Raw genomic sequence first — 12,053 nt, forward strand, 5'->3', positions numbered from 1 at the left:
CAAATAGGTGCGTTAAAAGCATTCCCGAAAGGAGACTGCGACGGATCGGGGCAACGCGGGGAGCCTAGAGTAAAGCCAACGTACACCTAAATGCACACAGGCACAAAGAATCGCAGAGAGAACGGAAGAGCAGACACAGCGGGGGATATGAAACCCGACGGAGGGAGGCACAGGAGACCACAAAAAGGGCTCGAACTCCCCCGATTCAGCCCGGGCAAGCAGCGGGCTCTGCTGAGTTAGTTGTATGCACCCCGCTCGCTCCCAACAAAACGACGACAAATCGCGAGCACAGCGGTAAGCCGACGAGGAAGGGTCCTAGAGATGTGTACACAACCGCGAAGAGCCCGCTAGGAGAGGGGGAGTAGGAGGGGCGTGTACACAGCCGTTTCCCTTCCTCCAGGATCAATTCTTCCGTACCGCTCTGTTATATCCCCCCCCCCCCCCCCCCCAACCCTCAAGTTATTCCCTCGCTTACTATCACTACAGCCTCCACATTTCGACAACATACGAGGTATCTTGCTGCCGGGAAACTGGGGTAACCAAAAAAAAAAAATCGCAGCCGTTGTTAGGAGGAGAGACATGATTCTGCGTTCAGTTTCAGAACCCCCCTCCTTCCCCTCTACGCGGCAGCTTCTATCTGACGCGGACAGGAAAGCCGGCCTGCCGCTCGAAATGAAGTCGCAACGTTGCTCCGCTGCTCCATCCCACAGCACCACTGCTCCTGACATCCCACTACGCGTCGCCGGCTCCCCAGTCCTCTGGGAGCGAGATTAAGAGAGAGAAAGAGAGAATCGGTAGAGGAGGAAGGGTGAACAGAAAGCAAGAAGAAATCGAAAGAAGAGCGCCCTCCCCTGGAGTCGAGAGTGCAACGCGGCCCACGGGGGCGTCCAACCAGATTGGACCGGTTTGCCCGGCGCGACGCGCGCGCAGCTAAAAGAAAGAACACAGAAAAAGTAGCAAAGAAAGAAGAGAGAGATCAAGGCACATGGCGACGGCCATGGCTTGCGGCAGGCGCAGGGAGAGGACGCGCCGCTAGGCGGCGCGACGGGTCAGCTGCTTTTCTCCTCTCTCTCTTTATCTCTCTCCTTCTTTCTCTCAACTTGATTCTCCCGTCCACCTCCCTCGCTGCATCCGATTCGCGCCCTCGGCGGATTTGTTCGCAGCAGCCGCGCGATCCCTTCAAGCGAGCAAGGCGCCTGCTCCAGTGACGCCGACGTCAAACTTGGGATCGTACGACGTGCCCGACCGGAGTGGTGAGTAGTCGGTCGAATACGTTTTCTCCGTCCATTGGTTTCGCGGAATTCTCCCTAGAGAAGATAGCGGAGACAAGGCAGCCAAGCAAAAGTGGTACGCGTACGGTCGCTCCGCTGCGGTCGTCAGCATCCGCCGTAGCGCTGGCTCCTCCGCTGTACTGAGGATGGGGAGCGTAGTGGCTGGCAGCCGTAGTACGCTGCTCCTCCGCCCTGTTAGTACGTAGCGCGGTGCATGTGGAAGGTGTTCTGGGTTACCGGCGTGCGATGCCGTAGTACTGTTGAGAAACTGCTTAGTGCCCTGCAGTTTGTTTCCTTCTTTCATCTCCCTGTGCTTGCACGTTCGATTTAAACTTTCTTACGCGTCCCGTCTACAATTCAGGGAGATGAATTGGTGGTCTTTGCTTCCGCCCCGACTGCACCTCAACTTTCCACTTCCTTTAACGAGATCCGGTTTGCTCGAAAGGGAGGTTGTCGGCGCAAGGTATGAGTAACCATGAAGGCAAATGAGCTTAAGAATAAACTAAAGTGTGCTGTTTGAAGTCCCCGCAGTACCACGGAAAGCAAATACTCCGCACCAGCCTCCGCTCCGTAGTTGATGAATTATTAATAAGTGTTCTAGTCTCCCGACACACCCGGGCCTTCAGGGAAGGCCTCAAGTGTTTGAACATTGTTAAGCTTGTATTTTTTATTGGTGCTGGTGCAGAACGGGCCCTTAATGAGATTATCTCCGCAACCAGACCAGAAATAGAAGCCTAGAACAGTTTGGACGCAACTAATAAGGGCTTCTAGGAACATGAATTCCCCGTTACTCGCGCAGTATGTCAGATGTTGAACTTAAGCGGTGGCAATGTAATAAAACTAGCGCATGGTAATAATTCCAAGCCTCTCCCGTTTCTGCTAGTTCGTCATTTTGGTAAACCGATTTCTGTGCCCTTCTTACGCGACTTCCTAGAAACCTACTGTTTAGCAGCGAAATGGTAATAAATTATTCAACTTTTGTTTTCGTGTTTCGGCTTAGCAGTTGTGAACAGCTTATCAAATCCTGGTCACAGTACACAAATTCCAAAAGTAGGAATCTATTTATAGCTTCTTTAATTACAATGTAAACCGACTAAAATCGACAATGAACGCGTTTTTTTTTTTCCAGCAGCACTGACATCTATAGCAAGTGATAGCTTCATTAAGTCCAAAAGTTTATGGGGGTTTAACTCCCCAGAGCAACTCAGGCTATGAGGAACGCCGTAGTGAAGGGCTATAGAAATTTCGACCACCTGCGGTTCTTTTATCGTGCACTGACATCGCACAGTACACGGGCCTCTAGAATTCCGCCTCCATCGAAATTCGACCGCCGCAGCTGGGGTCGAACCCGCGTCTTTTTTGTCAGCAGGCGAGCTCCATAACCACAAGGCAGGCTGATGAGTGATAGTATGTGCTAGAACATTGCATTTTACCAAACGTTCTAAATAACTACAGTCCACTATACCATTTCAGGATTACACTTATTATGTAATTCACAGCAGCGGACTACCAGTTCCTTCAGCGTGAACGATTAGTTACCTTCGATTCGAATTATAGGCGTCAACATTGTGAATAAGCTGTCTTCAAAATTACACCGACTGACTGTGAAGAATAATGAAACTAGAATAATAAAGCGTAGTGAAAGACTGAATGCATGGCCGGCAAATGCGTACATATTAGTCCTGTTTTTCTTTTTTATTATCGCATTCTGTTTTATCCCACTTTGTTTCTGCAGCGCCACACAAATCTTTCGTTGATTCGTTTGCCACCGTCAATTACACTGCACTTCCCTTTTGTTTAAAATACTGCGCTCCGATTGCGTCAGGCTTGGAGCTAAGCGAATCCGTGTTTCGAAGCCCAACAGTCATCAGTACGGTGGGCACGTACGGACAGATTGCTGCAATCTCGGTAATGGGGTGCGCTCGACCGCTTAACAATAAAACATGAATGGCGGAACATCGAGGGCTTCATCAGGCCAACTCGGAAAGAAATCACTGCGTTGCCATGCGAGCATCATTGGAGAACACAACGCAGCATTTAGCTCTTACTGACACACGCAGTGACCCCAGATTGAAGTGGTGATTATGGTCTTACAACATCAGGCGGACATTTTGGGGGTGGCATCGTTGGAAAAGTAAGCTGGTATATATCGTCCATCGGTTGCGCTATAATTCGTGTGGCTTCAGTGAGAATTGGGGGCTAGATTACGCAAAGCACTGGATGACCTGCAGTACCTTTTCAGCGCCATCGACGGAAGGCTCACTGGCCAGTAAGAATTGTCTAAATGGAAAAAAATTCAGTTCGAAGAAGATGCAAGCTAGGAACACAAAATGGCAACATGAGTGCAACATCAAAAGCGTTCGTCTGATTGATTTTTAGTTCTTCTCTTGAGTCTACTTCTTATCGCCTAAACTATTTTCATTTCTGTAACTTGCCGTAAGAAGCCAGAGAAAGAATACCTTAGACCCATAAAGGCCTGGTAAGGCGACATTCTAGAGGCCCGTGTGCTGTGCGATGTCAGTGCACGTTGAAGAACCCCAGGTGGTTGAAATTTCCGGAGCCCTCCACTACGGCGTCCCTCATAGCCTGAGTTGCTTTGGGACGTTAAACCCCAATAAACCAAACTTGCGCGCAGCCGCAGTTGATGTCTTTTCATAAAGAACTAAAGTGTCTTGGCGTTCAGCTTGGCGTGGGAGGTAGCTTGTTGCTAACTGGTGCGCCACTGTTGAGCTCTCGGGGAGAAAGCACGGGGCACTCTGAGAATCGACGCTCAGATGATGCAGCTGTAAACGCTTGCTATTAAGAAGGAAGCCGCTCCCAACCCGTCTATCTCCAGGGACACTGTGTACAGGATAAGAAAATAATCTGCAAAAGAAAGTCTCCAAGATTGCGCGCCTTTCGTGGAATCATTTTGCAATCTCTGGCAGGCCACCGGATCCCTCCTGGCCTGCGCTCGGTCATTCCGAGTTATCGCGAGATATTTTTTTTCAGGAAGCGTAGCTTATGTCAACTTTCAGCTACTCTGGCAAAACTTGAGGCAGCTGAAGAATACGTCACAGCACGAACTTGTTCATAATTAGGCAACATTCATAATCCGGTATCCATATCTATAGCGGTATCGAAAAGCTACGACCAGTTCGTAGTGCTTGTAACGCCCAGGATGGACAGATTAATCTTTAGCAGGCTGTTTTGCCTTGATATGAATGATATCAAGCGTGTAATGGGGCATCCTCAAGCAGTCCTTAAGCAACAGTTCTGCGCCAACGTTTACCGCTGTTCGTCGTCAATTAGTTCCATTTACTGAATATTTTACCTGATTACTGCAGAGCGGCTTAAAAATTATCTTCAAATTACCAGAAAAGGCAGGAAAATCTAAATAAAAAAAAACTAACATATCACCGGTTCAGTACATAGATAAAAAGAAAACAAGCAGATTAATCCACCAACATTCTTAATGAAGAAGCCATCAGGAAACAGTCAAGTGGGATTTTCGTTCTGTTTTTTCACGTTAATTTAGCATTTTCTTTAGCTTTTCTTACGTGTCAACAGCAGCCATACCACGTGATTAAGTACCCAGGTAAGCACTCTGCAAAGCACTTGCTTTATTATACGCTTTGCTTCTGCAGTTCGCTAGCGTCCCTCTTCAACGTGTAATTTATCTTAGCTAGTTAACTGCGCACTTTATCCTTCCCTTTGCTTTTTCTGAGCACGAAGATGCAATAACACAGAAGCGATGGCTCGAAACTGGTACACACCATTACCGGTTATGTGATCGTTCATGGAAACTTCCTTTTCTGTTCAGTTTTCGCTCGTTATGAAGACAAACGCGCTTAATAGAAACCGGTTGGTTTATGGGTTTCTGCCTTTGTTTGCGAATACACACCGTGGCTGATTCTTAAGATGAAAGGTTTACGCTATCAGAGCACTGCTTAAGTTCTTCGAAGTCGTCCTCGAATCGCCGCGCACAGCTGAACGGTCGGAGTTTTTATTTGCCACAAATGGCCCTAAATCATGGTAAGGTCTCATGAAAACGATGAACTCAAGTTTTGCTTTTTCTTATATTTTTGCCGCGCTTTAACCACCGCAACTGCGTCTGCCGCTATGGGTGAGGGTGGCGCTTGTGAGCATTATCAAGCTTAGGTTACATGTAACATAAATAACCCCTATAGTAGAAGATTGGGCCGCCGCCGCGGTATATTAGTTGGTGGAGCACCGTACGTGAAATTCGGAGGTCGTGGGTTCGGCAACCCGGCGGTGGCATGTAGTTGTTTCTTATTCTATTTTCGAATCAGTATCTTTCAGTTGGTTACTAGCTAATTACTTCCCATTTCTTAGCAGCACGAATTAAAAAGATATATAGAAGCATTCTTCTGTTATTGCCTTAGTTTCAGTGACTGCTTCCTACATATATCTCCGCCATGAGTGGGCTAGCCAGCCGGGCATTAATTAATTATTTATACATACTTTACAGGCCTCCGGAGAGGCATCGTGCAAGGGGGGTCAAACACAGAACTTTCTGTAAATTAGGTTAGAAATAAAAAGCCTGGTAAAAGTGCAGCAAAACAGACAGAAACAAGTGAGTTCAAATAACATATCGCAGTTCACAAAAATTGGTAAAGGTAAAAGGCAACTATGCGTCATGGAACAAAAATGGGTGAAATGCACAGTTACACAAAAGCAAAAGAAAACATTTCATGTATACATGAGGGCAGCTGCGCATGAACAGAACCAATGAGGCAAAAGTCTCAATCTAGGCTAACCTCCTTATTTTCCAGCTCTCTTCCCAGTCCGGTAATTTCTTGCGCTCTTCGGTCGCGAAGTTGTCCAGACAGAAATCAAACATCAGCTCTGTCCGCTTCCGTAATGGAGAGCATTCTTAACTGAAAAACAAACACTGAGCGTCCTCGCAAGTGCTCGTAAAACTCCTGCGCCTTGTCCGGATGTTTATTCAACGCCTGTCGTCCGATCCACCCATCCATGGTCGTAGTTTCGGCCGTTGTTTTAGTGCCTAAAGCGCGTGCGCTGAAAGAACCGTCTTTATGTTCCACTGCGCTTGCCCTTTAAGTTCTCTCTTCTTGCATATTCTTCTCTAGATACCGCGTTGTTTGCTCCAGTATGTTATGAGCGGTGTTCTTTTGCCTTTTATCGCGTGAATGTGGGCGAGCGTGCTCAGAAGTACCCTCTAAAAAATTAGAGATCACTGCGGCGACCCGCATTGGGAGAATGAGAAAGCATTGACGCCTCTCTTTGCCTCTCTTCATCATTTTCTTTCTTTTGTTAATTAATTCTACTGAATTAGCGTAATTATTTTATGCTTTAAATAAAGATTGATTTATTTTTGTGATTATACCTTCTTTTATCTCAAAAAACCATTGTGGCTTTTCAAATTAGGCGCCGGGGTTAATTTTCCGTACACTTACTATATCCCCGTCAAGCCTATTCAACCGTCCAATATTTTTGCTTATAAATAACTAATTAATATTTGTCATTGAAACTTTTTCCTATTAATTATCCCTCGTCAAATACATTTAAATTCATTTCAAACTTTATTTTTTCTCATTTGCCTATTTTCCCACTATTTTGCCGTCCGCGGCTTCTTTCCTGTCCGCTCACTACATCGATATCCGCGCTATTTCGACATTTTAGGCTGTAATTAATTAAATGATCATCCTATCAACATTAAGTTGTTTTTTTTTGGCGCAGCATACTCACACCGTCCTCCATTAATCTGAGCCACTCGTTTGATGCTATCTCTTCTGAAAACGTCACAACTGCTGCGGACACATCTTGCGGACACGTGTTGGTGGAACGACGCCGCCGACATAGCCTAGGCATGCTTCCGCATTAATAAGTGCGTGTTTCGCACCAAACCGTCGGTAATGTTGGACAAGAATCCATGTATTTGCGTTTGCTTGTCTGTGTCGAAAGGGGATGGGGACGCTGAGACGACTCAATCAGCAACTGTACCGTTTGTGGAGCACTAGTTTGCCATCTATGCAATCAACCGATTCTATAGTTTTTGATAGCATCGATACCTCTTCCTGTGCAACTTTCTCGAACTGTACGTCTCAGTTTTCGGACGTTTTGGTTGAGTTCGACAATTCAACAAAAATGTTGTGCACTGACTCTACTCGAAGCACACGAGTCCGAATATGTGCCAGCCGGGAGGTACATACGATATCTCGAGACCGTGTTGCGGAGTTCCTTGATATATAAAAAATACCTACCCATTGATTAATCGAAAATGGATTCTTTTATATTTAGCTGCCTTGAACCAATCATTTCACATCACCTTTCGCGCTGTAGTTGTTAAAGAACTGCAAATTAAAATTGAACGGATTTGTTATTTTTGGAAATTGTAGTGATTATTGCAGGCAATAAATATGTAATGCAATTGCATGCGAGAGCTTCAGAGAGATAATATATTTGAGGGTGTTGTAGTTTGGATTGAATTCGCCTTTCTCACCCTGACGTTTCAGGGTCGAAGCAATGTAAAAACTGCTCGGTCACAAGCAATGCCTTCCATGAGGACCCAGAGCTTTTTACTGCACTCAGAGCTCCGAAGGGCGTCCTATGTTCCTTGAAGAAGGCGAAACCCATAGGCCATGAAACTTTAGTAGCAGTTACTGGAAAATAAAAATAAAAGTATGAAATCTATTTAGGTGCATTCCCGCAAGTAAATGTAAAGTTCGTGTTTAATTCAACGCAGCTTTTCGGCTACACAATAAGTGTATATAGCTCTCGAGGAAACATCGCGGTTGTAAAAGAAAAGGCCGTCGAGCTCAAAGGCGGCGATTTTGTAGTGCTCTAATAGATAAACCTCCTTTTAAGCCGCAACAATCAACAAAACGAAGGTCAAGGCGCCGGCCGCAGATCAGCAATCCATCGCCTACGCACTGACAACATTGTTAGTTTGACCTCTGATTAGGTTACGCCAGCTCTAGTTTCCGCTTCGCTGTGATTACTGTTTTATGGTCGGATGTGGTTTGAAGCCAGTAGTTGTTCAAAGGTCAATATGTTCGGCGAAGAAATTCAAAGCAGCGTGGTGGTTATCAATGTCTAGGAACTCATAGGCTTGCAAACTACAATCGCTAACTCAATCTGGGGACGTTTTTGCTTGCGTTCGAGCAAAGCGCGGCTGAACAGTTTGCAACGCATTGATGTTTCGTCCTTACTTAGCCGCGATTTTCTAACAGTCAGGAAACGATAGCACGCGCCAGTATGAGCTTAAGAACGCTGCAGTACTGTCCATGGCTTCAATTTTTTTTTTGTTTTTTTTAATGTCACTATTTCTTTTTTTTAAGCGTCGCAAAGTGTAAGCTTGCGTGCCAAGCCTGTTAATGTGAAGGCATTATATGGCTAAACGGCAACGAAGCCCGGCCGCACTGACCAGCAGCAGATACTCGAAAACCCCTAGTGACGTCACCATCGCCTCGCATGACGTCAGCAGTAGACCACAGGGTAATGACGCCTACAGCAAAGAAAAACTACATTTCTTCCGAAGGTGCGGGGAATTCAACCAAGGACCTTCAGATAGCGAGGCAAGCACGGAATCCATAGGCCGTAAAACCGTGTTGCTTCTCGGCGAATAAAGAATGTTAACCTAGCGCGTGCGTTGTCTTAGGACTGTATGCTAATCAATAGGTGTGTAGTTATAAAGGGAGCAATCTTTAATGAACCTCGCAACAGTACTCATGATTAGACAATGCTTTCGCATTCAGAGCACGTAGATAGCCTTAAGCACTCCCCCCCCCCTCCCCCCCTTCCCTCACTACTCGTAATTTTAGTGAAACTGAACTAGATAAGCAACGAACTTGCGTGCTCTGGCAAACAGTACTACGCATCCGCACGTTTTCCCACGCTATGCGGATGAGGGATGCCGGGAAGGGAGAGGGGTCGGGAAAAGAGGAATCAAGGGAGATCCGGAATTGATGACTCATTGTTGAAAGCGCAGGTATCGATCTTCCCCACTCCTGTTCTCTGTGGCCACCTGTCGAGGGGTGTGTTCGGCTCTGTGGGAACCTGCAATCTGGATGCGTAATAACACAATCGTACTCGCATGAGTGACGCGAAGGGGCGAGTACGTCGAGTCCGTTTAGTGGAACATGCAGCGCTTCCCTCTTTCGTAGTTAGCGTACGTCTACCTTTTGGGCACGAGTAAGCGTTTCCATCCAGGCTTGCGACCGTTTTTTGTGTCGTGGTTTGAATGTATAACCATCTCTTCAGCTTGTTGGTGGGTGCGTGTGCGCTACGAATGTAATATAGAGGAAACAGAGAAAGGTTCTTTCGCATTCTGCCTCACCGTGGTTTACTGCAACCCTACGCCGCCTGCGTAACAAAAAGAAGCGTATTTTTCGTCGCGCCAAAGCAACTAACCTTCCTGAACGCTGGGCTGCGTATCATCACATTCACGCAGAATACGCTATCGCAATCAAAAGTACAAAAAAGAATTTTTTTGATAACACCCTCCCATCGCTTCTACAATCTAATCCACCCAAATTCTGGAGTATTGTTGGAGGCAAAGAAAGCAAAGTAATCCAACTAGCCACTTCTGACAATGTCCCGATCCCTCCGAACCAGTGCTGTTCCGTTTTGAATGATGTATTTTGTTCCGTTTTCCTCAAAAGTGCTCCTATTACTCTTCCGTCTCTACCTAATTGCTCTTACTTGCCAATGAATTCTATTACTATAGACTTTGCGGGCATAGCAAAGTTGATTGATAACATGAAAATATCTTCTTCATCGGGTGAAGATTCAATCAATTGTAAAATGCTCAAAATTACTCAACCGTATTCGTCCATTATGCTTTCGATGCTTTTTTCACAGTCTCTAGGTTCCTCAGTACTCCCAAGCGATTGGAGGGTTGGCAAGGTTGTTCCGGTCCCTAAATCAGGTAACACCCATTCCCCCAGTAACTACCGTCCCATATCACTCACGAGTATTCCACGTAAACTTTTGGAGCATGTTATTTATTCGCATCTCATCACTTTCCTTGAGTCTAATTCCTTCTTTGCGGCTGAACAACACGGTTTTAGAAAGACGTTCTCATGTGAAACACAACTTATATATTTTACTAATGACCTATTTACCCATGCTGACATGAGCTTCGATGTAGACTGCGTGTTTTTGGACTTTGCGAAAGCTTTCGACACTGTTTCACACGATCTCCTAATTTTTAAACTTAGCATGCTTAACATTGATCCGCATGTACTAAACTGGATTAAAAGCTTTCTTTCTAATCGAACTCAGTACGTTTCTGCTAACGACTGTTCATCTTTTCACATTTCTGTAACATCGGGCGTACCGCAGGAATCGGTACTGGGACCTCTTCTCTTCCTTATCTACATTAACGACCTACCTAAATGCATTTCCCATTCATCTATCAGGCTTTTCGCAGATGATTGCGTCATTTATCGCACAATAACTGACCACACTGACTCTATTAAGCTTCAAGAAGATCTTACAAGCATATCTAACTGGTGTGATAAATGGCTCATGCAACTAAATGCTAGCAAATGTAAAACAATGCATGTATCGCGTCGCACTAACATCACTGACAACACGCGCACTTACTTTCTTCGTGGCACTTCTCTTGAATCCGTCAAGTCATACAGATACCTAGGTGTTCATATTTCACGTAACCTATCATGGCATATGCACGTTGAGCATGTCACTAATAACGCTAACCGGGTTCTTGGATATTTACGTCGAAATTTCTCTGCTGCGCCTCTACCAATAAAACTAACACTTTACAAAACATTAGTGCGGCCGAAGCTAGAATATGCTTGCGCAGTATGGGATCCCAGTCAAATCACATTAATAAACACACTTGAATCCATTCAAAATCGCGCAGCACGTTTCATCTTATCTAACTATTCCCGTCACGCCAGCATTACTTCCATGAAAAACACCCTTACCCTGCCAGACCTTTCCTCACGCCGTAAATGTTTTCGACTCTGTCTTTTCCATAGAATGTATCATCACAACCCTGTATTAAAGGATCATCTTTTTGCTCGACCATCATACATATCGTCCCGTTCTGACCACATGTTTAAAGTTGCTGTTCCATTTTCCAGAACAAAAATGTGTCATAATTCATTCATTCCCAAAACGAGCGCAGACTGGAACGACATTCCTCCCTCCATCGCTGCCATTTCTGACATCTGCAATTTCAAGACAACTGTATTTTCTGCCGTTTTGTAAATAATATTGTTTAACATGCACTGTTCATTTTATATCTTACCACTCCTTTCTGTAATGCCTTCGGGCCTGGAAAGTATCCGAAATAAATAAATAAATAAACCAACCAGCCCGTTCATAGAAACTCTTTTGGAACAGGTAACCCTGTAGCACTGGTTGGAGATCAGCGTAAAATGAGCCTTTTTGTTGGGAGAAAAAAAATCGGTACTTGGGGGCAGAAGATATGAGACGTAGCACAGGAGACGATGTTAATTTGTATCTCCTGGACAGCGCAATCTTTCAAAATCAAATTGCTCTTTTTTCTTTGAAATGAACGTAGATGCTTAATGCCGCAGGCTAAAATCGAATCAACTGCTTGACAGAGCCTGTGGGTGCATACATTTAGAATAGGCTGACACAGCAGGAATTTTGCAATGCGTCAAGTAGTAGCCACTGTAACTAGCGCACTGCGAAGCGATAAAAGATGATAATGCATTCCTGGCTCCATTCCGAGATGCGCTTTTTCAGAAAATAGTTAGCATTTATGTGTTTCTTGGGACGTGTTAATCAATGCCGAAATGTAAAATGGGGCTTTGGAGCGTC

General features: G+C 45.3%; 1 protein-coding gene across 3 annotated transcripts in view; it reads left to right on the plus strand.

The window, feature by feature from the left end:
* The first annotated feature begins 1,095 nt into the window (after positions 1–1,095).
* Positions 1,096–12,053, plus strand: part of LOC149328702 (uncharacterized) — a 59,793-nt gene continuing 48,835 nt past the window's right edge. For all 3 annotated transcript variants that reach the window (XM_089559652.1, XM_089559654.1, XM_089559655.1), the window contains exon 1: positions 1,096–1,253. The gene's annotated coding sequence lies outside the window, so the exon portion shown is untranslated. The remainder of the gene's footprint in view (positions 1,254–12,053) is intronic.

The sequence above is a fragment of the Amblyomma mixtum genome, chromosome 9 (genome assembly GCF_055824585.1).
Source record: "Amblyomma mixtum isolate Tamu chromosome 9, ASM5582458v1, whole genome shotgun sequence".
Lineage (NCBI taxonomy): Eukaryota > Metazoa > Arthropoda > Arachnida > Ixodida > Ixodidae > Amblyomma > Amblyomma mixtum.